This window comes from Scyliorhinus torazame, chromosome 6 (genome assembly GCF_047496885.1).
Source record: "Scyliorhinus torazame isolate Kashiwa2021f chromosome 6, sScyTor2.1, whole genome shotgun sequence".
Lineage (NCBI taxonomy): Eukaryota > Metazoa > Chordata > Chondrichthyes > Carcharhiniformes > Scyliorhinidae > Scyliorhinus > Scyliorhinus torazame.
The window spans coordinates 299,433,411-299,456,655 of NC_092712.1; positions in this window are offsets into that span (position 1 = coordinate 299,433,411).

The window sequence follows — 23,245 nt, forward strand, 5'->3', positions numbered from 1 at the left end:
TTATAATTACATATAAATTGATGAACGTAAGTTGTATTTATTGAGCCAAGCAATTTTAATCATTTCCATTGCTCTGCATATTTTGTTATACGGTAGAATCGAAAGACATGGGCATTCAGTCCAGAAAGCAAAGGGATTCTATAGTCACTCTCTGTGGCTTCTACGATTTTCAGGTAGTCGTAACTGTTATAACCTGCCTACTTACTATTGGCTGGGGACTAATGACTATCCCACAATCCTGTGGGAGTATGAGCTTCCCCAATGAGAGGGGGCGGAGAAACCACTAGTAAACTCCTAGTATAAATAAAGCTGGCCAGTTCAGGAACCAGCAGGGAGGAGTATGTAGCAAGGGAAGTTACTGCTACTGTTATGTAAATAATAGTAAATAAATGTTATTACTTTGTATTCTTAAAACTCGTGCTGGATTCTTCGTGGCCCTTACAAAAGTAACAAAATGCATTTCATAATCTGAAATGGCTTTCATTAAAGCCATTATATTCACCCTCCCTCTGAAATGCAATCAGACCCCTTTTATGATGTAAAGTTTATTTTTTGTACATAACAGGTTTGTGTCTATACATTTCCATATTTTTAGAGTGTGAGTAATTACATTGGAAAATGTACAGAAAGGGACACTTTTGATTGAAATATGGAAGACATGTTGACAACATAAACAGCAAATTTATAGAACCACTACAGTGCAGAAGGAGGCCATTTGGCCCATCAAGTCTATACCCACCCTCTGAAATAGCACCCTACCTAGGCCCACGCCCCCACCCTATCCCCATAACCCCACCTAACCTTTTGAACATCAAAGGGCAATTTAGCATGGCCAATCCACCTAACCTGCACATCTTTGGACTGTGGAAGGAAACCTGAGCACCCGGAGGAAACCCACACAGACCCAGGAAGAGCCTACAAACCCCACACAAAGTCACCCAAGGTCAAATTGAACCTGGGTCCCTGGTGCTGTGAGGCAGCAGTGCTAACCACTGTATCACCGTGCTGCTTCTATTTATATAGCACCTTTAATGTAATAAACTGTCCCAAGATGTTTCACAGGACCATTATAAATTAAAAATATGGCACTGAACTGAGCCACATAATGGGATGTCAGACCAGATGTCCAAAAGCTTGGTCAATGTGGTGGGTTTTTAAGGAGTATCTTAAAGAAGGAAAGTGAGGTAGAGAGGATGGAATTTCGGAGCTCATAGCCATAGCAACTGAAGACATGGCCAGCAATGGCGGAGCAGCACGGTAGCATTGTGGTTAGCACAATTGCATCATAGCTCCAGGGTCCCAGGTTCGATTCCCGGCTTGGGTCACTGTCTGTGCGGAGTCTGCACGTTCTCCCCATGTGTGTGTGGGTTTCCTCCGGGTGCTCCGGTTTCCTCCCACAGTACAAAGATGTGCAGGTTAGGTGGATTGGCCATGTTAAATTCCCCTTAGTGTCCAAAGTTGCTCTTAGTGTTGGATGGGGTTACTGGGTTATGGGGATAGGATGGAGGTGTGGGCTTGGGTAGGGTGCTCTTTCCAACAGCTGGTGCAGACTCGATGGGCCGAATGGCCTCCTTCGCACTGTAAATTCTATGAAATCTATGAAATCAATGAAAATGAAAGGTGCTGTTCTCAAAAGACCAGAATTACTGGAGCGCAGATGTCTCAGGGGTATTGCAGAACTGGAGAATATTACAGAAATAGGGAGACGAGATTGGACAAGGAGACTGAGAATTTCAAAATCGAGAGGTTGCTTGACTTGGTACCAAAGTGGGTAAGCCAGCAAAGGGATGATAGGTGAACCAGGGGCTTGGTGTGAATTAAGACAAGATGTAGAGAATTTTGGATCACCTCGAAGATTAGTTAAAGAATACGTTTAAATGTTTTAAAATGACCAGATGCCACCGGGAATAAACTTTTGCAATCATAGGTGCTTACAGGCAATTAATCAATAAACACTGGAAAGACCACGACAAAAGTATACAGTATAATATGGGGTGGCACAGTGGTTAGCATTGCTGCCTCACAGCACCAGGGACCTGGGTTCAATTCCCACCTTGGGTGACTGTGTGGAGTTTGTATGTTCTCCCCGTGTCTGAGTGGGTTTCCTCTGGGTGCTCCGGTTTCCTCCCACAGTCCAAAGATATCAGGTTAGGTGGATTGGCCATGATAAATTACCCCGTAGTGTTCAGAAGGTTAAGTGGGGTTATTGGGTTGCAGGGATAGGGTGGGCAGTGGGCCGAGGGAGGGTGTTCTTTGATGGAGGGCTGATGCAGACTCGATAGGCCGAATGGCCACCTTCTGCACCGTAGTGATTCTACTGTGGCTTTACAGCGCCATGGTCCCAAGTTCGATTCCCTGCTGGGTCACTGTCGGTGCGGAGTCTGCACGTTCTCCCCATGTCTGCGTGGGTTTCCTCCGGGTGCTCTGGGTTCCTCCCACAGTCCAAAGACGAGCAGGTTAAGTGGATTGGCCATGCTAAATTACCCTTAGTGTCCAAAAAGGTTAGGAGGGGTTATTGAGTCACGGGGATAGGGTGGAAGTGAGGGCTTAAGTGGGCCGGTGCAGACTCGATGGGCCAAATGGCCTCCTTCTGCATTGTATGTTCTATGAATTCTATGAAAAGCTGATCGCTCCTTTTGCCTTGTATCTAATTTCCCCACGGGTGAACTCTGAAATGCTTGCTGCTGTATATCTGCTCACTCCTGCAGCCAGTTACGGTAAGGGCATTTGCTGTGTGGAGTGGCACTAGCTGTACAGGGACGTGGTCAAGCTGCCAGTAAAAAGGGACGTGTTGTTACTGCACCTCCTTGACCGAGCTGGCGGAGACGGAGGCGGGGAAGGAAGGAGAGAGGTGAGGCAGGGCGGAGGTGCACGTCAGTGCAGCCCGGAGCAGATGAGGCAGCCGAGCGGAAAAAACTGCTCACTCAGGATACAAAAACAAGAAAAGGTTCGAAGCCGAAGAAGAAAGAGAGAGAGAGAAAAAAAATCCCCTTCGTCTCGACATTGACGCAAGCTTACCACAGAAAGAAATGGAGAGCGCAAGAAATAAGGTGAGGGATCTGTTTATTTTGTAAACGTTTACTGGATTCACGCAGCGACGTCAAAGCTGGAGGAAAAATGTAAATGAACCTTTTTTTTGGTGTTGTTTGTAAGTATACAAAGTGTGAACTGGAATAAATTCTCCCCGGCTGGAGTTAGTTGCTGGAGTGTTTGTTGTGTAAAGAGTGGTGTCATGGAAGATTTTGTAAAGGGGATATTTTCTGTTTTTACAAATCCATCCGAATTATTGTCATTCGATAATCAAAATATTGAAAGAAAACAATAGCGTTGCATCGGCATCCGCTTTAGCACCAACTTCCCAAATGTTTGACACAATTTTCACGCTTTGCTCGACTGGAGGTGAGAGTTTTGGCAGACTTTTTTTTGGGGGGGGGATTAAAATGGAAATAGAAGTTGCATTGATGAGCCCGCAGACTTGGGCTTGTTTTTAACACCGATCCCACCATCATATGAAGTGGCCTTGGTCACAGCTCCTACCTGTCCCTATCCACACACGGTTCACTGCTGGCTCACTGGCCAGACTTGTCTCTTCATTCACACGGGCGTTTGATCAAGCGTACAGAAGGGTGAATACAAATACTTCCTCCTCAGCCACATTAATAAAGAAGGTTACACAAACCCACATTCGGTTGAAGCTAATTGATAATGGCATGGGACTTGGTCGCGTGTGGACTCGGTTAAGCAGTTGCCTACATAATAATAATAATGCAGTATTGTGAATCAGTTTGACCCTTAATAGGTTTTAAAAATATATATTTCAGGTGCTCAATTTTTAGATTACATCTAAATTTGCTTTGCAATTCAGCAAAGTAGCATAGTGGTTAGAACTGTGTGGCATCACAGCACCAGGGTCCCAGGTTCGAATCCCGACTTGGGTCACTGTGCGGATTCTGCACGTTCTCCCCATGTCTGCATGGGTGCTCCAGTTTCCTCCCACAAGTCCCGAAAAATGTGCTATTAGGTAATTGGACATTCTGAATTCTCCTCTGTGTACCCGAACAGGTGCCGGAATGTGGTGACACAGAGGAAGAATTCAGAATGTCCAATTCACCTGACAGCACATCTTTCGGGACTTGTGGGAGGAAACCGGAGCACCCGGAGGAGACCCACGCAGACACTGGGAGAACGTGCTGACTCCACACAGACAGTGACCCAAACCGGGAATCGAACCTGGGACCCTAGTGCTGTGAAGCACAGGTGCTAACCACTGTGATAACTTCCCTGCTCTTCTTTGAAATAGTCCCAACGACCCTTTCCATCCACCTGACCTGAGCAAGTTCTCGGTTAAATGTTTCATCTGAAAGGCAATACTTCCAACAATGCAGCAGTCACTCAGTGCTGCATTGGAGTGTCAGCCTTGCTGTTTGTACTCCAGCCCTGGAGTAGGACTTGAACCCAGAACCTAGTGACATGGAGGATTTGAGTTCAGTAGTAGCAATGCCTTACTGAAGTTATCCAGGGACTTTGTGAGACCACACCTGGAGTATTGTGTGCAGTTTTGGGCTCGCTACCTGATGCGCAATCAATTACTCTCAAGACAAAGTGATTCATAACTGAAGGCTTTAATCTGCTAGAACTCTTCCCCAGCAGCTTCAATACAGAAAGTGAAGGCTGCTGGGACGGCACCGGTTCTTATACGCCGCCTCTCAGGGCGGAGCTATGTACATCAGCCAATGGTAGACTCCTGGGTCTAGCCAATGGTCATCCACCTCTCGGGTACCACAATACCTGGTACTACCACACTACCTAAGAAAGGAAATAGTTGCTGTAGAGGGAGTGCTGCGGAGGTTCAATCGGCTGAAACCGGGGTTGGTGGGTCTGTTCTACGAGGAGAGATTTGTTCGACTTTTAGATGTTTAGAAGGATGAGCGGAGATCTGATTGAAGCATATAAAATTCTAACTGGGCTGGACAGACCAGATGCAGGGAGGATGTTTTCCCTGGTTGGGGAAACGGGAACCGGGGACACAGTGTCAGGATGCAGGATGGACCATTTAGGACTGAGATGAGGATAGATTTCTTCACTCAAAGGGTAGTGAACCGGTGGAATTCTCTACCACAGAAGGCCGTGGACGCCAAGTCACTGAATTTATTCAAAAAAGGAGATAGATTTAGATTTTAATGGAGTCCGAGATGTGGGGAGCAAACAGGAACATGGTATTGAGATCGATGATCAGCCACAATCATATTGAATGGTGGCTCAGGCTCAATGGGCCGAATGGCCTACTCCTAGTTTCTGTGTCTCTCTGTTACCAACTGAGCCACAACTGACACACGGTGGCACAGTGGCAGCAAGGTGGTTAGCACTCACAGCTCCAGGGACCCTGGTTTAGTTCCGGCCTCGAGTGACTGTCTGTGTGGAGTTTGCACTTTCCCCCCCGTGTTAGCGTGGGTTTCCTCCGGGTGCTCCTGTTTCCTCCCACAGTCCACAGTCTAAAAGATGTGCAGGTTAGGTAGATGGGCCATGCTAAATTTCCCTGAGTGTCCAAAAGGTTAAGTGGGGTTGTGGGGATAGGGTGGTGGCGTGGGCTTAAGTATGGTGCTCTTTCCAAGGGCCGGTGCAGACTCGATGGACCGAATGGCCTCCTTCTCCATTCTATGGAAAAATAGGTTGGTGGAGGGAGATGGGAGAAGGAAGAGAAAAATATATGGGGCAGTCTGCATCCACAGTCATTATTCAATCTAACAATGAAGCTGATTAACATCGTGGTCGATGACAGTAGCATATTCCTCACCTCCATGCACATCCCTCCCCATTCAAAGTGCAAATGTGGCATCAATTGGCTTTCTTTTATAAACCTGACAAGTTCCAGTTCTTAAACAATGTAGAGACTCTGGGGCAACATTTTAGCATCCATTTGCTGGTGGTGACAGAAGTGTTTCTGTAGACTGCTTCCTGTTTGTTTATTTGGCAGTAACTGGCTGTCATGTAGAGGGGGTTTGGGTAGTTGGCGTCAGTCCTCTGACCTGCTCCTCATTTCTTTCTATTTGGTTTGTGTTCTGCCACCAGTGGAAACTTTAAAGTGGAGTAGGGCCCTGGCCTCATTGCCACAATGAAACTCAAATCCTTGCCGCAGTTCAGCCATTTTCTGGAGTTCTGTTCTCACTAATATAGGATTCAAACCTTGAATGGGAATAATAACAGGTTTTCCCTTTCGATCTTCATTATTCGTCCTTTCATTCGAGGAAATGGTGACTGATTCTTTCTGGGACATAAGATTCATAAACACCACAAACCCTCCAATTGGTGTCAGTAAGCTATTTGATTGCCTGGTTGTCATTGTTCAGTCCCAGCCTATCCTCACCTAATGTTCACATCTATGTCCTTTACAGCAAGTGTCATTCGTTGAGGATCAGGAAGTTAACCTTTCTACTTCGGTTCTCGTCAGGTGTCAGGAACGGAAAATATTGTGAAAGCGTGATGCAATTGTCCTCTTCCCCCCCCTCCCCCCCCCCCCCCCCCCCCCCAATCAGTGACAGGCCGCGTTTTGACGTTGAGAGTCTCATTATAACAAATTAGCATAATTACCAGGCCCATGGGTCGGACACTCACCACTTCAAAGTACCTATCCACAGTGGCAGAATGGCATGAAGTATGACTGGTCTACGAAGGTACCTGGTGAGCAGTACTGACAGGGATGCTCAGAGATGAGTGCAGCACCCGGGGGGGGGGGGGGGGGGGGGGGGGTGGAGCCAGTCATGTCCGAGTAGTGCCCAGGGAGTGTACCAGAGAGGGGAGCCAGGGGGTCTACCAAGGTGAACTGGTTTGCTTGCTATTCGCTGGGGTGGCTTTTAAAAATGGCATCCCCCCCATCATAAAGTGCCTGAGTTGCTGGCGGGGCGAATTAGAAGAATTAGACTCCTATCCCTTGATAACCTCAGCTAACAGTTCTAATTCTAACAATTGTGGCTATCACACTTTAAGAAGGGCATGAAGGCTTCAGAAAGAGTGCGGAAAAGATTCGCAAGAATTGTCCTGGGGATGAGGGACTTCACTCCAGTGAACAGATTGGGGATGTTGGGTCAGTCCTCCTTAGAGCAGGAATAGACTACATGGCTCATTGAGCCTGCTCCATCATTTAATACGATCATAGCTGATCTTGGGCATCAACTCCATTTTCCCACCTGCTCCCATATCCTTTAATTCCCTCGGAGACCAGGGATTGGATTCTCCATTCTGGAGATTAAGTCCCCATGCCGGCGTGAAAACGGTGGCGTTTTATGCCAGGAATACTGGCACAAAACGGCCACCGATTCCCTGTTCTGCAGGGGGGCTAGCAGCCAGGCAGCGTAGAGCTCCCAGCTCTAGATGCCGATACGGCCTGGAGAGTTGCCAGGTCCGTGGCCGCACATACGCACGCCGGTGGCCTGCAGCAACTGCGCCATGCTTCATGGCGGATGCCGCTCGTGAACCTGGCCCGCAAAATGACTCCCCCCTTCGGCCGGCACGCGTGCCTGGACCGCCCCATCACAGTGTCCCCAGGCCCGACTGTGGCGGCGGTGGACTGAGTCCGCAGCCGCCATGCCGAGTTCCCGATTGGTGAGACCACACGCAACCCATGCTGTCGGGAACTTAGCCAGTCGGGGGCGGAGCATCACGGGGTGTGCCTCAGCCAACGTTCGGAGGCTATTGATACGGCGTGGGACGTACTCTCAGAATACACCGCTTTTCAGGGGGCAGAGCATCACGAAAGCGGCACCGCCCTTTATTTCGACAACATCGGGATTCTCCGCCCCGTCGCCGAACGCCATTTCGGCGTCGTGGATCGGAGAATCCAGCCCCAGTCTCCCTATCTCAGTCTTAAATATATTCAGAGATGGAGCATCTGCACCCACCAGGGGTAGAGAATTCCAAAGATTTACAACCCTTAGCTGCAGTAGTTTCTTCACATCTCAGTCCTAAATGACCGGCCCCTCACCCTGGAACTGTGACCCTGTGTTCTAGACCCCTCAGCCAACAAAAACAATCTCTGTGTCCATCCTATCAAGCCCCTTCAGAATTTTGATCCTTCTAAACTCCAGAGAATATGAGCCCAATTCACACAGCCTAGAAACCCATATTTACACTACCCTTTGTGTGAAAAAGTGTTTCCTGATTTAACTCTAATGGTTAGCTCTAATTTTAGAAATTTGCTCCTTGTTCTGAACCATTCCTTTGAAGGAAATTTCTTCTCTGCCTCCTCTCCTTTTAGCATTTTAAGAACCTCGGGTCAGATCACCCTTCAACCTTCTAAATATAAGGTTTACGCAGTCTGTTCTCGTAATTTATTCTCTTAATCCCGGGCATCATTTTGGTAAATCTACACTGCATGACCTCTAGGGACAATGTAAGTTTCCACATATGCGGAATCTGATCTAACCAACTAAAACATAACTTTGGACGTGATTTAATGGCCTCGTTGCAACTGACCTGGTGTCGGGACGAGACCGTTGAATCTCACAAGAGGCCTCTAGCGAGATTTGCGACCCTCGAAACGCCTCACCAGATTTAACAGAGTCTCACGAGATGTCATGGTATGGATCTCACCCTCACTGGGCATGATCCAGATCAATAAATTTAAATGATCCATTAGGCTTATTTAAATATGCATTTGCGGGTTTTCCCAGCACCAGGGACCTAAAAGCTGTGCCAGGCACCGTTTAGTATTGGTTTCCACAAATGTTCCACAAATTGGCTATCACAGCATGGTAGCATTGTGGCTAGCACAATTGCTTCACATCTCAGGGTCCCAGGTTCGATTCCGGCTTGGGTCACTGTCTGTGCGGAGTCTGCACATCCTCCCCGTGTGTGCGTGGGTTTCCCCCGGGTGCTCTGGTTTCCTCCCACAGTCCAAAGATGTGCAAGTTAGGTGGATTGGCCATGATAAATTGCCCTTAATGTCCAAAATTGCCCTTAGTGTTGGGTGGGGTTACTGGGTTATGGGGATAAGGTGGAGGTGTTGATCTTGGGTAGGGTGCTCTTTCCAAGAGCCAGTGCAGACGTGATGGGCCGAATGGCCTCCTTCTGCACTGTAAATTCTATGAAATGTGGACCAGTCATAATGGCATCTGTGGGGGTGGGGGAAGGTCTCCCAGGCTATTAGAGAGTCCCGGGTGGTATTGGACAGGGCAGGGTGGCACTCTGGCACTCCGTCTGGCACCTGGGTAGCTTGGCATGGCCAGCCTGGCACCCTGGCAATTCCACCCAGGCACCCTGGAAGTGCCATCCTGGGCAGGGCACTACCAGGGTGCCAGAGGGAAAACCAGGGTGCCCAGGTGCCAGGTTGGCATCACCAGGGATTGAGCCCAGGGAGGGACCTTACCGGATTTTGGGGGTTGAGGGTGGGGGATGATCCCGGGGGCCTCCCCGAGGTTGGGGCGGGAGCGAGGGACAAAAACAGGGGGGCTAAAAGAGGGAGAAAGATCAGCCAGACAAAATAGCAAGGAGCCTTTTGCAGGAAATTACTCTGAGTGCGGCCTTGGCGGAGAGAAACACCTTGCGGCCAAGAAAGTGACATGTGCCATTAAATAACGAGATGTTGCTCGGCCCTGCAGCCGTCGAGAAACATCCCGCTAGACACGCCCAAAACCAGACATAGATTTTTGTCCGGTTAAATCGCGTCCTTCATCTCCTTTTGTACCACAAGACTCTTGAGATGAAGGCCAAAATTCCACTCATGTTTTTGATTACATAAAGTGCTTAAGAGCAGAATGGGTGTGGCCTTGGCGAGATCCACTGAAGGGGTGTATCAGGTTAACTATTGTATAAGAGGATGCATATCAGAAGAATTAAGAATGAATATTAATGTTTACCACAAGTGAAATCAGTGCCTTCTCCATGCGAACAAGTGGCCTTGTGGCATAGTGGGGTGCATCCCTGCCTCTCAGTCAGCTCTGGTTTCATATCCCTTCCAAGGGTACTTGATGGCCAAAGAAGGCCTGTTCAGAACACTTGAGGCTGTTTTCGTTAGAGAGAAGAAGGTTAAGAGGTGACTTAATTGAGGCATACAAGATGATCGGAGGATTGGATAGGGTGGACAGTGAGAGCCTTTTTCCTCGGATGGTGATGTCTAGCACGAGGGGACATAGGTTTAAATTGAGGGGAGATAGATATAAGACAGATGTCAGAGGTAGGTTCTTTACTCAGAGAGTAGTAAGGGCGTGGAATGCCCTGCCTGCAACAGTAGTGGACTCGCCAACACTAAGGGCATTCAAATGGTCATTGGATTGACATATGGACGATAAGGGAATAGTCTAGCTGGGCTTTAGAGTGGTTTCACAGGTCGGCACAACATCGAGGGCCGAAGGGCCTGTACTGCGCTGGAATGTTCTATGTTCTATGGTCAAACAGGTTAAGTATCAAACTGCACATCATACCAATGGGAAGGCAGTGGGGGAGATTCCTGGTTACCCGTGTGTTGGAAAGGAAGTTGGAGCCTCTACCATCATGTACAAAGCTCCAGATGACAACATGCATTTAAAAGTGCATGTTGCCACTGTAACCCGGACTCCTTCAGTGGTCTGTAACACGGTAATGTTTTAATGCTCCATGAGAGCAAATTAAATTGATGATGTTTGTGATGGCAAGTGAGGACTTTTCAAAATTCATTTGGATCAGATTTGAATGACTCACTCCCTGTTCCAGTGGCTGAAGAGTTACAGTACACATATTTTTATTTGCCCTTGTCCTGAGAGCACTGGCTGTTGTGGAGCTATGATTCCATGGATAGTGGCAATTTCATTTTCATAGTCATTCTTCGAGAGTGCGTCTTGGCAATAGGTCTCAGCAAGCTATCTGACCATCATTGCTGAGCCCAGTCCTGACCAGCTATTTTCACTTTACCCCGCTCCCCCTCCTCCACTCCCAGCACCCACTATTTTCAGAGGAGGTGGGAATGGGGTCAAGTCGCATTTCGCCCATGGTTGAAACTGCCCGTTGTAATCAGCAGCTACCTCCACTCGGATGATTTTGGTTTGAAAGGTGGCTTAAACTCGATGTGCACAGGTTAGACCTGGTAGGTCTGAACTTGTGGATTCATTTGGATAGCCAGCGTACCCTTTCAAGGAGGTATTGTACCTCTTTGCTTGCAATCCAAAGACACCTTTGGGGAGGTCAGGTGCACTTTAAGGGATGGTCATTGGGATGTTCATTGGGATGACAAAGAATTAGCATGAATGTGCACACAAACTCATTGGAACTGTGAAACTCATAATAACTATCAAAAATGTCACGATGAACTGTCAAAGGGAGCTGTCGAGCTTCAAGACATTTAAAACCCCTGCCCTTATAAGTTGCTGTAAAATCTCTTTGAAATATTGAAAAAGAGGTTGCTTGCTGTTTCCCCCTACTGTTGACATAAGCCTTACGATTACCATTACTGGATTAGAGCTGCACAACTGATTTCACAACTGTCCATTATCACAGCAGGGTGCCTGCTATTTCACAGTTTGATTGACTGCTCCAATTAGTTGTAGATTCTTTGAAGTGACATTTAATTTCAATGCCTCTTTTTTGTAAGGGATAATGAAATTGTTTGAAATGTTTGTTGTTATAAGGAATAATGTAGTTGAAGGAATATAAATGTAATAAATGGGTTTTTATGAATTGGTAATTTAAAAAAAATAATCTGCAATAGATTGGGAACTTTATTTAATCTTAGCCTGTGTTCTGAGATTTGTATGCGGTGGATACTGGTTGGGATGGCATGGTAGATGAAAAGTAAAAGGGGGGGGAGAAGGGGAAATGAGGTGCTACGAAGTTGACATCGGGGCTGGAAAGCGAAATGAAGGGTGGGCGGGAGGCATGGGCTGGCATGTGTTGGCATGAATGCGCATGGGATTGTGCGGGAAGTTGAGGGGGTGTGAGGGGTGAGGGCTGTTTTTATGTTTTCTTCCTGTCCTTGTTTAAACATTTAAAAATGTCCTTGTGCAGTGCCACTGCGCTGAGGCAAGCCTTCTGCCCAGCCTGACCCCCACACCCGTCACCCTCCGCACTCATTTCTAGGCAGCCTGGCCCGATTACCAGGACATCCCACCACACCCCAGAACGAAAGTCCGACCTTCAGGACCACTTTCCCTCGGGGCAGATTTGCTGGGGTGAAAATCCAGACCTTTAATTTTAAGAATTCTCGATATTATCACAGTGACAAATCATACGCACTGGAACCAGCAGCGAGCAGCTTGTAGACAAATGAGGAAACTTAAAACAGATGCTGCGACAATGAAAGGAAATAGGTTTCACCAGAATTTCTGTTTCAGGTCAAAATAAATTCACGGAGCTATTTTGCTTCCTAAAAGAAAACAACAACCTATTAGCATAAAATCCTTTTGAGATGGGCTGCAATCTATTGGGTCCAGATGGAAGAGAGGAGGAGTGATGCTAAATGCTCTCACCTCTGCTGATCAAAAAGATGCAAATTGTCACCATTTACATTTTTAGAGTAAAACAAGTTGCTTAATACAAAAATAGTGAAGAATGTTCTCTTCATTTAAAGTCAGTGGAAGAAAAGAATTATCCCTTTTTGTGTGAGCATTTAGATCATTTTGATTATTCTTGTTCAATTCAAAATCGATCTGTTATTGGGGTCGAGGGGTTATTGGGTTACGAGGATAGGGTGGAAGTGAGGGCTTAAGTGGGTCGGTGCAGACTCGATGGGCCGAATGGCCTCCTTCTGCACTGTATGTTCTATATTCGATCTTGCTAGAGGGAATGGACGCGATCCAACGGCCACGCTGTTCCAGAAAAGCAGCTCGCCACAGCGCAACGTGGCCGATTTAAAAATGGGAGACTCCACTCCCGGGATCTACCTGGCTTGCAACACCTCGTGAGATCCAATGCGATCTCGCAAGACGTTGCAATGTAAATCTTGCCCATTGTTGGCAGGATCACTTTTTGGCAAATCTGCATATTAGAGTGAGACCGCTAGCCTCACTCTAATGTGCAGATTCCCAAGGTACCTGAGGCTTTGTGCTTCATCCCCTTCACCTCCGAGACTGCAGGCCAGTGCCGTTCAGCACTGGGCCCCACAAATGGGGACCAGTCGGAAAGGCATTAATGGGATCCCTCGGGGATCAGAGGCCCCCAGCTGCAAGTCCTTTGGGCAGGGTGGTGACCTGGCACTGTTGGTGCTTCCTGGGCATCTTGGGAGTGCCAGCCTGGCACCTTGGCTGTGCCAGCTGGGCACCAGCCTGACATAGCCAAGGTACCAAGCTAGCATTTTATGCATGCATGGGATTGGACCGCGGGTGCCCTGGGTGGGTACTGGGGAGAGTGGGGGGTAGGGTGGGGACCATCCCATAGCGTATTTGGGCAGGAGAGGGGTCGGGAATCACTTCGGAGAGGCCTTGGAGGTCACGATGCGATTTGAAAATGGCGTCCCGATCTCTTGCTACACTGGGGAGTTCTGGCGAGCGGAGCTCCCCAACATACAAAAGGGGGCTATGTGTGGCCTCGCTCACACACTCCCCATTCAGGCCCCTTGTACAATGCGTGTTGTGTTGAATAGCCATGTGTTTCACGGCACTACGACGCCAAGAAACACACGGCTAAACACACTAAAGGGACTTTAGTACTCTTTAGGGCGAATCGCGCCAATTGGGGTGAATTCTCCCCTGCCGGGATTCTCCATTCACTGGCAGCACACCCTCACCTACAGGTGTCCCAGTGGCGTGGGGTGCCTACAAATGGAAATCCCATTGGCCCTCGGCGGAATGGAGAATTCCGCTGCCAGCTACAGCACACCACCGAGAAACACTCAGTTCTGTCGAAATTACGGGTGACTACTTTATATTCTCTGTGTTACACCAATGGCTGCTGAATTTTCAATTACCCTGGCCCTGCTCTTTAGGCTCCCCTCCCCCACCTCCTCCTCCAGTCAGTTCTAACCATTGTGCCATCGTGGGAGGATAATACTATTTCCTTTTAAAAATGCCAGGTAACAAAATCCCTGTAAAGGCGCGAAGGTGGTATGTTCTGTAAGAGTCAGTACATATTCAGGACATGAAGGTAATTAGGGTGGCATGATAGCACGGTGGTTAGCACTGTTGCTTCACAGCGCCAGGGATCCAGGTTCGATTCCCGACTTGGGTCACTGTCTGTGCGGAGTCTGCACGTTCTCCCCGTGTCTGCGTGGGTTTCCTCCGGGTGCTCCGGTTTCCTCCCACAAGTCCCAAAAGACGTGCTTGTTAGGTGAGTTGGACATTCTGAATTCTCCCTCCGTGTACCCGAACAGGCGCTGGAGTGTGGCGACTAGGGGCTTTTCACAGTAACTTCATTGCAGTGTTAATGTAAGCCTACTTGTGACACTAATAAAGATTATTATTAATGCTTACCTTAAAACCTATTATTCACATGGTGGACAGGGGAAACTGGAATAGTATAATTTACTAAAAAAACAAAAGTCGCCCCAAAAATTCAAATTCCTGGAGATTCTAGGCCAATCCTATCGAGTTGGCAACTCTCCTCCTCTCTGCCTCCCCCTCTGAATTATCTCGCCAACTCACTGTAATCTCTTTTCCACTCACCCTCACAATAACCGCTACATCATCATCCTGCCCCACCCACTTGCTGCCTTCTTCCCCATTGGGCTGGATTTACTGAGCAAACTGCCGCGTGTTTCACAGTGGTGGGAGGTGGCCTGCCATTGCTCGGTGGTGGGATCTTCTGGTCTTGTCATTGTCAACGGGGTTTCGCATTGAATGCAATGGTGCACTGTCGACGGGGCCTGAAGATCCAGCCAGCTTGAATGATCGAATAATCTCGCCCATTGAGTCCAAATTGGGTAAAGACGCAAAGAGACCGAGGAAACAGATTCACAAATTATTAAAATCCGCAACACAGCCATAAAATTCAAACAAACCATTTCTGGAGAATAGAGATCAAAAGCAGAGTGATGATGTTAAACCTATGAATAGAGGGATACAAACCCAGGAAGTGTAGAAGATTTTAGTTTAGTCGGGCAGCATGGTCGGCACGGGCTTGGAGGGCCAGTTCCTGTGCTGTACTTTTCTTTGTTCTTGTTCTTTGTTCTATGGTTAGACCACACTGAGGCCACGGTGCACAGAACTGGTATCTATGGGTTTAAAACTCATATAGAAACACTGGTGAGTGTTTAAAGAAGATTTAAAAGAATGATACTACAACCAAGAGGATACAACTGCCAGGAAAGACTGAACAGGCTGGATTTACTGTACCAGTCACACTGGTTCCAGTCATTTTCTGACGGCCTCTGTGTCTTCCCACAACCTTCATTCTCTCCTCCGCCTTTTTGCTTTCAATATGCTGTTCTCCCCTTGCCTGGCCTCTAACTCCCAATCTGTTTCTCCACCCATACATCCTGCCCTGAATCCTAGATCTAACCCGCGCTCACTTTCCTTACTCCCTATCCTTGGGACGATTCACCCAAAATGTTTTGAAGTGTCGTTTTGGGCGGGTTTGCTGTGTCCATTCTGTCAACCAGTTGGAGAATTCCTGAACTCTTTTGCAGTCCTTTCTGCTTCCCAAATCTCCAATGTTTCTACCATCAGTAAGTTTAGAGTTTATATTTACTGTACCTAACTCCAAATGATTGATAAACATTGAGTTCTCAAGGCCAGCATTGATGTGCTTAGCACTGCTGACTCAACGCCAGAGACCCAGCCTTGGGTGACTGTCTGTGTGGAGTTTGCACGTTCTCTCCATGTCTGCGTGGGTTTCATCTGGGTGCTCCGGTTTCCTCCCACAGTCTAAAGGATTGCCCACGCCAATTTGCCCCTTCGTGTCCAAAGATGTGCAGATTAGGTGGATTGGCCGTGATCAATGTGCAAGGTTATGGGGATAGGGTGGGCGAGTGGGCCGCTGCACAGCTGCTCTTTCGAAGGGTTGGTTCAGACTCGATGGGCCGAATGGCCTCCACCTGCACTGTCGGGGTCCTATGGATTCCCAACCTTGCCCTAGTCTGGGCAATATTAATTTAGCATAACTGTTTCCGGCCCACCAACTTTTTATCCTTACAGTTACATTTCCCCAAATACTACGACAGGAAGCATGATCCAAAAAAGAACCGAGTACGTTTGGGAAATTGGGTAGATTCATGATGAGAAAATATTTGCATAACTATCAGGGAAAAGGCAGAGAGTAGGAGCAGGTGAATTGCTTTTGCAAGGAACTGACATGGACACAAAGCGCTGAACGAGTTACTTCTATGCGTACCCATTCTATGATTCTATGGTAACGGGGTAGTTATTTCTTCCTTCACAATTGTTGAGGCTCGTGATGGTAGGAATACCTATTGGTCACTTTAAGCACAGAAAGAAAAAGCTGCTTGGGACTGTGTTGTATAGATGTTCTCGAAATATCTAAAGATTTGAATGTTGCCTTTTCTGTTTATTCTGCAGATATGTTTTCTAACAAGTTTCAGTACACCAGGTGAAATGCTAGGGGTACACTTTCCACTTGGGGCAGAATTGTGACATGCAATTGAAATTGCACTCGTTATGCTTCAGGTTTCTGTTCAAATTAATTTACAGAATCACAAATGTAACATCTTTCACAGGCCAGCAAAATCAGGCAATGTAATCAAACATAACCATTTACTTTTCATTCCATTGAGAAGTATTCATTCCTTATTTCAGAGGTCAAACCTATAGTGTTTTATTAGTGTGTGTGAAAATGGAGCAGGTCACCAAACAAACCCCCAGAATTCAGAATCGTAAGGAGGCGCAGTGAACAATTTAACAATTACTTTTTTTTTTTTAAAAACTACACCAAACCGGTTTTGTTGGTGGAAATGAATCCGTTTCTTAGGAAGTTAGAGATATCTGATTTGAAAATCTTTTAAAATCTGCTAGCGCCCACGCAACTATAAAAAGGAGTACAATGTGAACGGCCTTTGAGGACCATTGTGATAGTCAGAATTTTGCAATTTGGATACGGGGGTTTTGTGGTCAGGGCCTGATTCTAACTAACTGAATCTTGGAACGGTGGAAATGGTCAGGGAAATCCATTCTGTGGGGGGGCGGGTGGGTGGGGGGGGGGGGGGGGGGGATAGATAGGGAAGATGGGACAAATCTTTTCTGCTGGTAAATGGGATTAGAATGGACAGGTGCTTTCTGGGTGATGCAGACACAATGGATGAAGGGGCTCTTTCTGTGCTGTAGAACTCTATGGGCGCGATTCTCCAGCAGCGATGCACTCTCGCTCAAGTGTAACAAGGCTGGTGAATAGCGGGAGAGGCCAAAATCGAGATCTGCGCCGGGCGGCAAACAGTTTGCAATGCAACCGGCTCGCTACCACAGGCGAAATTGGAATCTCGCCGTAGCGTGGCAAGAAACTAATTATCACCATTTTAAGCCCCGTTTCCATACAATCAATGAGAGCGACCCCATATCCAACGCCCTCCCGTCATTTAGCGGCCTCCCCTTTAGTACTCCTTTTGAAAAACGTGAACCTGGCGGAAGGGCTTCTGTGGGGAGCTGAGGCGGTGAGAATCCATCTTTGCTCACGGGCAAAGAGCTCGGGGGCGTTGGAATTGCCACCCCAGTGCTTGGTGGGAGAGGGGGGGGTCTCGCGGGGGAGGGGGGAGGAGGCGCTCTGCAGGGATGGACCAGCATGGGGGGGGGTGGGGGTGGAGGCACTGGGGTGGCAACCGACAGGCAACCACTTGCGGCACCACCATGCCTACCCCTGAATCGTGTGTGTCCGTTCCGGGGTCAACCTTAGTCCCTGCCCGTCTAACCTATCGATCACCCATACCCCCACCGACTGCTGAGGCCTCTGGCTGCACAGCTGAAGGCTATTGCTGATCGGAAATTGGCAATTATGGTTAAGTGAGCACTTCACACATGCCAAGCAGATTCCGGTGGGTGGGTGGGTCATGTATCATGTGGGGGTCCATTGCCTAGCACCCCAATCAAACCTTGATGCCTGGACATTGTGCTTGAACACACACAACATCTGAACACCCAGGGGATGGGACACAGCTGTAGGGACATGCCCACGGAGGGAAGATGGGTGAACGCCACCTGGAGGGGAGAATGCCTGGAGAGAGGGGCAAAGGATCCAGATGTCAGTCCGCATTGCGGAAGAAAGTGACAGAGGCATCATAAGCAAAAAGGGGTTTAATGTGCTGTACAATACTGTGGTGAACCACTGTAATAGGAGGTGTAAGGTAGGACCTGCACTACAGGTTCGCCGGTAGCTCCTGCCGGCTGGCTCCACCCACGGAGAACTGTATAACTATGCATGACCTCCAGTGCCCTGCCATTTCGCCAGCTGCAGCAGGAGGCCACGCATCTGACTGTAATAAAGCCACAGTTGTACCCAACTTTAGTCTTTGTGCAATTGATCGTGCATCAATTTATTACAGTCAGATTTTCCACAGAATGGATATCAGAATTAAGCCCGATCGCCTGCAGCTGGATCCGGACTCTCCCGACGCCAGAAAATACTTTACTCACTGGCTAGCATGTTTTGAGGCCTACATCATGGCTGCGGACCCTGAGCCAACGAAGGTGTAGCGCACAATGACTCACGAGAGACGAAGAGTGATGAAGTCGATCCAGGCTTTATTAAGCGATGCTTGTCTCCAGCAGCTCAGGAACAGAATGAAGCTGCGTGGAGAAGCTCGGGTTCTTATACTCCGCCTTCAGGGCGGAGCCAGGAGTCGGCAGCCAACCAGGACCCGGGATCTGTCAGCCAATAGCATCTCGGCTTCACAGTCCCACATGACCCCTAATACATACCACCACATTCACCCCTTGTTAAAAAGGAACCCGGCGGGGTGGTGGTTCGCATGGTGGTAGGGGTTTACAAGGCTGGCCCTGGAAGGAAAATTTCGGACAGTGTTACTACAGTTTTAGCCCTACACTGGGCTATGTCCAAATTTGTGCGAACTATTTACAATATTAGCAAAACATTTTTTGTTACAACAACATTCTTGGTGTCACGTGGATTCCACGAGTCGAGCGGGCGGTCTGGTCTTCCTCGTCGATTGCCTTAGCCCCGGTGGTGGTGCAGGTGCTTGCTCAGGCGTTGTCGTCTCCGGGAGCGTTTCGGTGTTTGTTCCTGTTTTACTCCTGGGCGGGCACGGGAGGAGGACCGATCACCCCGGGAAGGGGGCGGTCGCGGGGTGCGCCGGTGGCAGGGAGGGAATGATTGGTGTTGGGGGGGGGGGGGTGTGTTGCCGGCGGGCGCCAGGTCCCGCAGGGAGACCGTGTCCTGTCGGCCGTCGGGGTATGCCACGTAGGCGTACTGCGGGTTCGCGTGGAGAAGGTGAACCCTCTCGACCAACGGGTCCGATTTGTGCGCCCGCACATGTTTCCGGAGCAAGATGGGTCCTGGGGCCGCCAGCCAGGTTGGCAGCGACATTCCGGAGGAGGACTTCCTGGGGAAGACAAGGAGGCGCTCATGAGGTGTTTGGTTAGTGGTGGTACACAGCAGCGACCGGATGGAGTGGAGAGCGTCCGGGAGGACCTCCTGCCACCGGGAAACTGGGAGATCCCTGGACCGTAGGGCCAGTAGGACGGTCTTCCAGACCGTGCCGTTCTCCCTCTCTACTTGCCCGTTCCCCCGGGGGTTGTAGCTGGTCGTCCTGCTCGAGGCTATGCCCTTGCTGAGCAGGAACTGGCGCAGCTCGTCACTAATGATGAGGACCCCCCGTCGCTATGGATATACGCGGGGCAACCGAACAGTGTGAATATGGTGCCAAGGGTTTTAATGACTGTGGCCGCTGTCATGTCGGGGCAGGTGATGGCGAAGGGGAAACGAGAGTACTCGTCCACCACGTTCAGGAAGTATGCGTTGCGGTCGGTGGAGGGGAGGGGCCCTTTGAAATCCAAACTGAGGCGTTCAAAGGGGCGGGAAGCCTTGATCAGGTGCGCTCTATCCCGCCTGAAAGTGCGGTTTGCACTCTGCGCAGATGTGTCAGTTCCTGGTGACTGTACGGACCTCCTCCACAGAGTAGGGGAGGTTGCGGGACTTTACGAAATGGTAGAATCGAGTGACCCCCAGGTGGCAGAGGTTCTCGTGGAGGGCTTGGAGGCGGTCTATTTGTGCGTTGGCACATGTGCCGCGGGATAGGGCATCGGACGGCTCGTTCAGCTTTCCGGGACGATACAAGATCTCATAGTTGAAGGTGGAGAGCTCGATCTTCCACCTTAAGATCTTGTCATTTTTAATTTTGCCCCGCTGTGCATTATCAAACATGAAGGCTACCGACCGTTGGTCGGTGAGGAGAGTGAATCTCCTGCCGGCCAGGTAATGCCTCCAATGTCGCACAGCTTCCACTATGGCTTGGGCTTCCTTTTCCACTGAGGAGTGGCGAATTTCTGAGGCGTGGAGGGTCTGGGAGAAAAAGGCCACGGGTCTGCCCGCTTGGTTAACGGTGGCCGCCAGAGCTACGTCGGATGCGTCGCTCTCGACCTGGAAGGGGAGGGACTCGTCGATGGCGCGCATCGTGGCCTTTGCGATATCCGCTTTGATGCGGCTGATGGCCTGACAGGGGGAAGGTACTGGACTGTATTAGCGGGCGGGCCTTGTCTGCATACTGGGGGACCCACTGGGAGTAATATGAAAAGAAACCCAGGCAACGTTTCAGGGCTTTGGAGCAGTGGGGGAGGGGGAATTCCATAAGGGGGCGCATGCGTTCGGGGTCGGGGCCTATTATCCCATTGCGCACTACGTATCCCAGGATGGCCAACCGGTTTGTGCTAAAAACGCACTTTCCCTCGTTATATGTGAGGTTCAAGGCGTTAGCGGTGTGGAGGAACTTTTGGAGGTTGGCGTCGTGGTCCTGCTGATCGTGGCCGCAGATGGTTACGTTGTCGAGATACGGGAACATGGCCTGCAACCCGTGCTGGTCAACCATTCGGTCCATCTCCCATTGGAAGACCGAGACCCCGTTTGTGACACCAAATGGGACCCTTAGGAAGTGGTATAGACGCCCGTCTGCCTCGAAGGCGGTGTACTTGCGGTCACCTGGGTGGATGGGGAGCTGGTGGTAGGCGGACTTGAGGTCCACGGTGGAGAAGACCTTATACTGGGCAATCCGATTGACCATGTCGGATATGCGGGGGAGAGTGTACGCATCTAGCTGCGTGTACCTGTTGATGGTCTGACTATAGTCTACGACCATCCTTTGCTTCTCCCCGGTCTTTACTACTACCACCTGGGCTCTCCAGGGACTATTGCTGGCCTGGATTATGCCTTCCTTCAGCAGCCGCTGGACTTCAGACCGAATAAATATCCGGTCCTGGGCGCTGTACCGTCTGCTCCAAGTGGCGACGGGTTTGCAATCCGGGGTGAGGTTTGCAAACAAGGACGGCGGTTCAACCTTGAGAGTTGCGAGGCCGCAGATAGTGAGTGGGGGTATTGGGCCGCCAAATTGAAATTTTAGGCTCTGCAGGTTACACTGGAAATCCCAGTAATGTGGGCGCGCAGAGTTGGGGAAGGACGTAGAGCCTGTAGTTCCTAAACTCCCTCCCTTGCACCGTCAGGTTCGCGATGCAGAACCCTTTGATCTCTACGGAGTGGGATCCTGCAGCTAGGGAAATCTTTTGCGTGCTTGGATGGATGGTCAGAAAATAGCGTCTTACCGTGTCTGGGTGAATAAAACTTTCAGTGCTCCCGGAGTCGATCAGGGATGGCGTCTCGTATCCGTTGACCAGCACCGTTGTTGTCGTCGTCTGGAGCATCCGGGGCTGCGATTGACCCAGTGTCACCGAAGCCAGTCGTGGTAGTAGTGTTGCGGCGTCTTCTTCGGACCCCGTGGCGCCGTCGATGCTGGGGTCCTTTGTTGTCAACCAAGATGGTGGCGTCCAGAAATCGCACGCGGCCGGGGGTGGACAAAATGGCCGCCCCCATGGATCGCACGTGGTCGGGGGTGGACAAAATGGCCACCCCCATGAATCGCACGTGGCTGGGGGGTCACAAGATGGTGGCGCCCATCCTCCCCTCGTGGTGCCCGGGACCCAAAATGGCGGCGCCCACGGGTCGCACATGGGGCGCTGGGGGGGGGTTGGGGAGCGCTTGGGATGTGCTGGGCTCGTTCTTCTCCAGGGATTGCGGCGACCCCCCCCGGGCCCGGCACACTGCCGCGTAATGGCCCTTCTTGCCGCAGCTTTTACAAATAGCTGCGCGGGCCGGGCAGCGCTGCCGGGGGTGTTTCGCTTGTCCGCAGAAATAGCAGCGGGCCCCCCGGGATGGTCTGGCGCTTTAACCGCGCAAGCTTGCGAGAGGGGCGGGGGAGTTTGTCGCGACGGGGGTCCAAGGAGTCCAAGGGGCTGCCGCGCGGTCGGGGCCGTAGGCGCGGGCATTTTGCGAGGCCACATCTAGGGAAGCTGCAAGGGCCCGTGCCTCAGAGTCCTAGCGACTCTCTTTCTAAAAGTCTTTGGCGGATTTGGGGAGAGTTCATACCTGCCACAAATGCATCGCGAATTAGCATGTCCGTGTGTTCGATCGCGTTCACCGGCGGGCAGCTGCAGCCCCATCTCAAAATTAGCAGCGCGGCGTAGAATTCTTCTAGTGATTCTCCGGGACTTTGCCGTCTCGTCGCGAGTTGGTGGCACGCATAGACCTGGTTCACGGGCCGAACGTAGATGCCCTTCAGCAATGCGAGCGCCGTCGGGAAATCCTCTGCGTCTTCTATGAGAGGGTAAATTTCCAGGCTTACCCTCGAATGCAGGTCCTGCATTTTCTGGTCTTCTGTGATCCGGCCGGGGGCCGTTCGGAGGTAGCCTTCAAAGCATGCTTGCCAGTGTTTAAATACTGCTGCCGAGTTCGCTGCGTGGGGGCTGATCCGCAGGCATTCCGGGGCTATCCGGAGCTCCATAGTCCTTTAAGCTCGCTTAATAAATTGTAGCGCACAATGACTCACGAGAGACGAAGAGTGATGAAGTCGATCCAGGCTTTATTAAGCGATGCTTGTCCCCAGCAGCTCAGCAACAGAATGAAGCTGTGTGGAGAAGCTCGGGTTCTTATACTCCGCCTTCAGGGCGGAGCCAGGAGTCGGCAGCCAACCAGGACCCGGGATCTGTCAGCCAATAGCATCTCGGCTTCACAGTCCCACATGACCCCTAATACATACCACCACAGGAGGCTCGGAAGATAAACGTTCTGTACTCCAGACTGAGCTCCAGCGTGTTCCCGTTGATCCAAGACGCCACGAATTACACAAAAACAATGGAACTCCTTAAGGAACACTACACACAGAAGGCAAACACGCTCTTCGCCA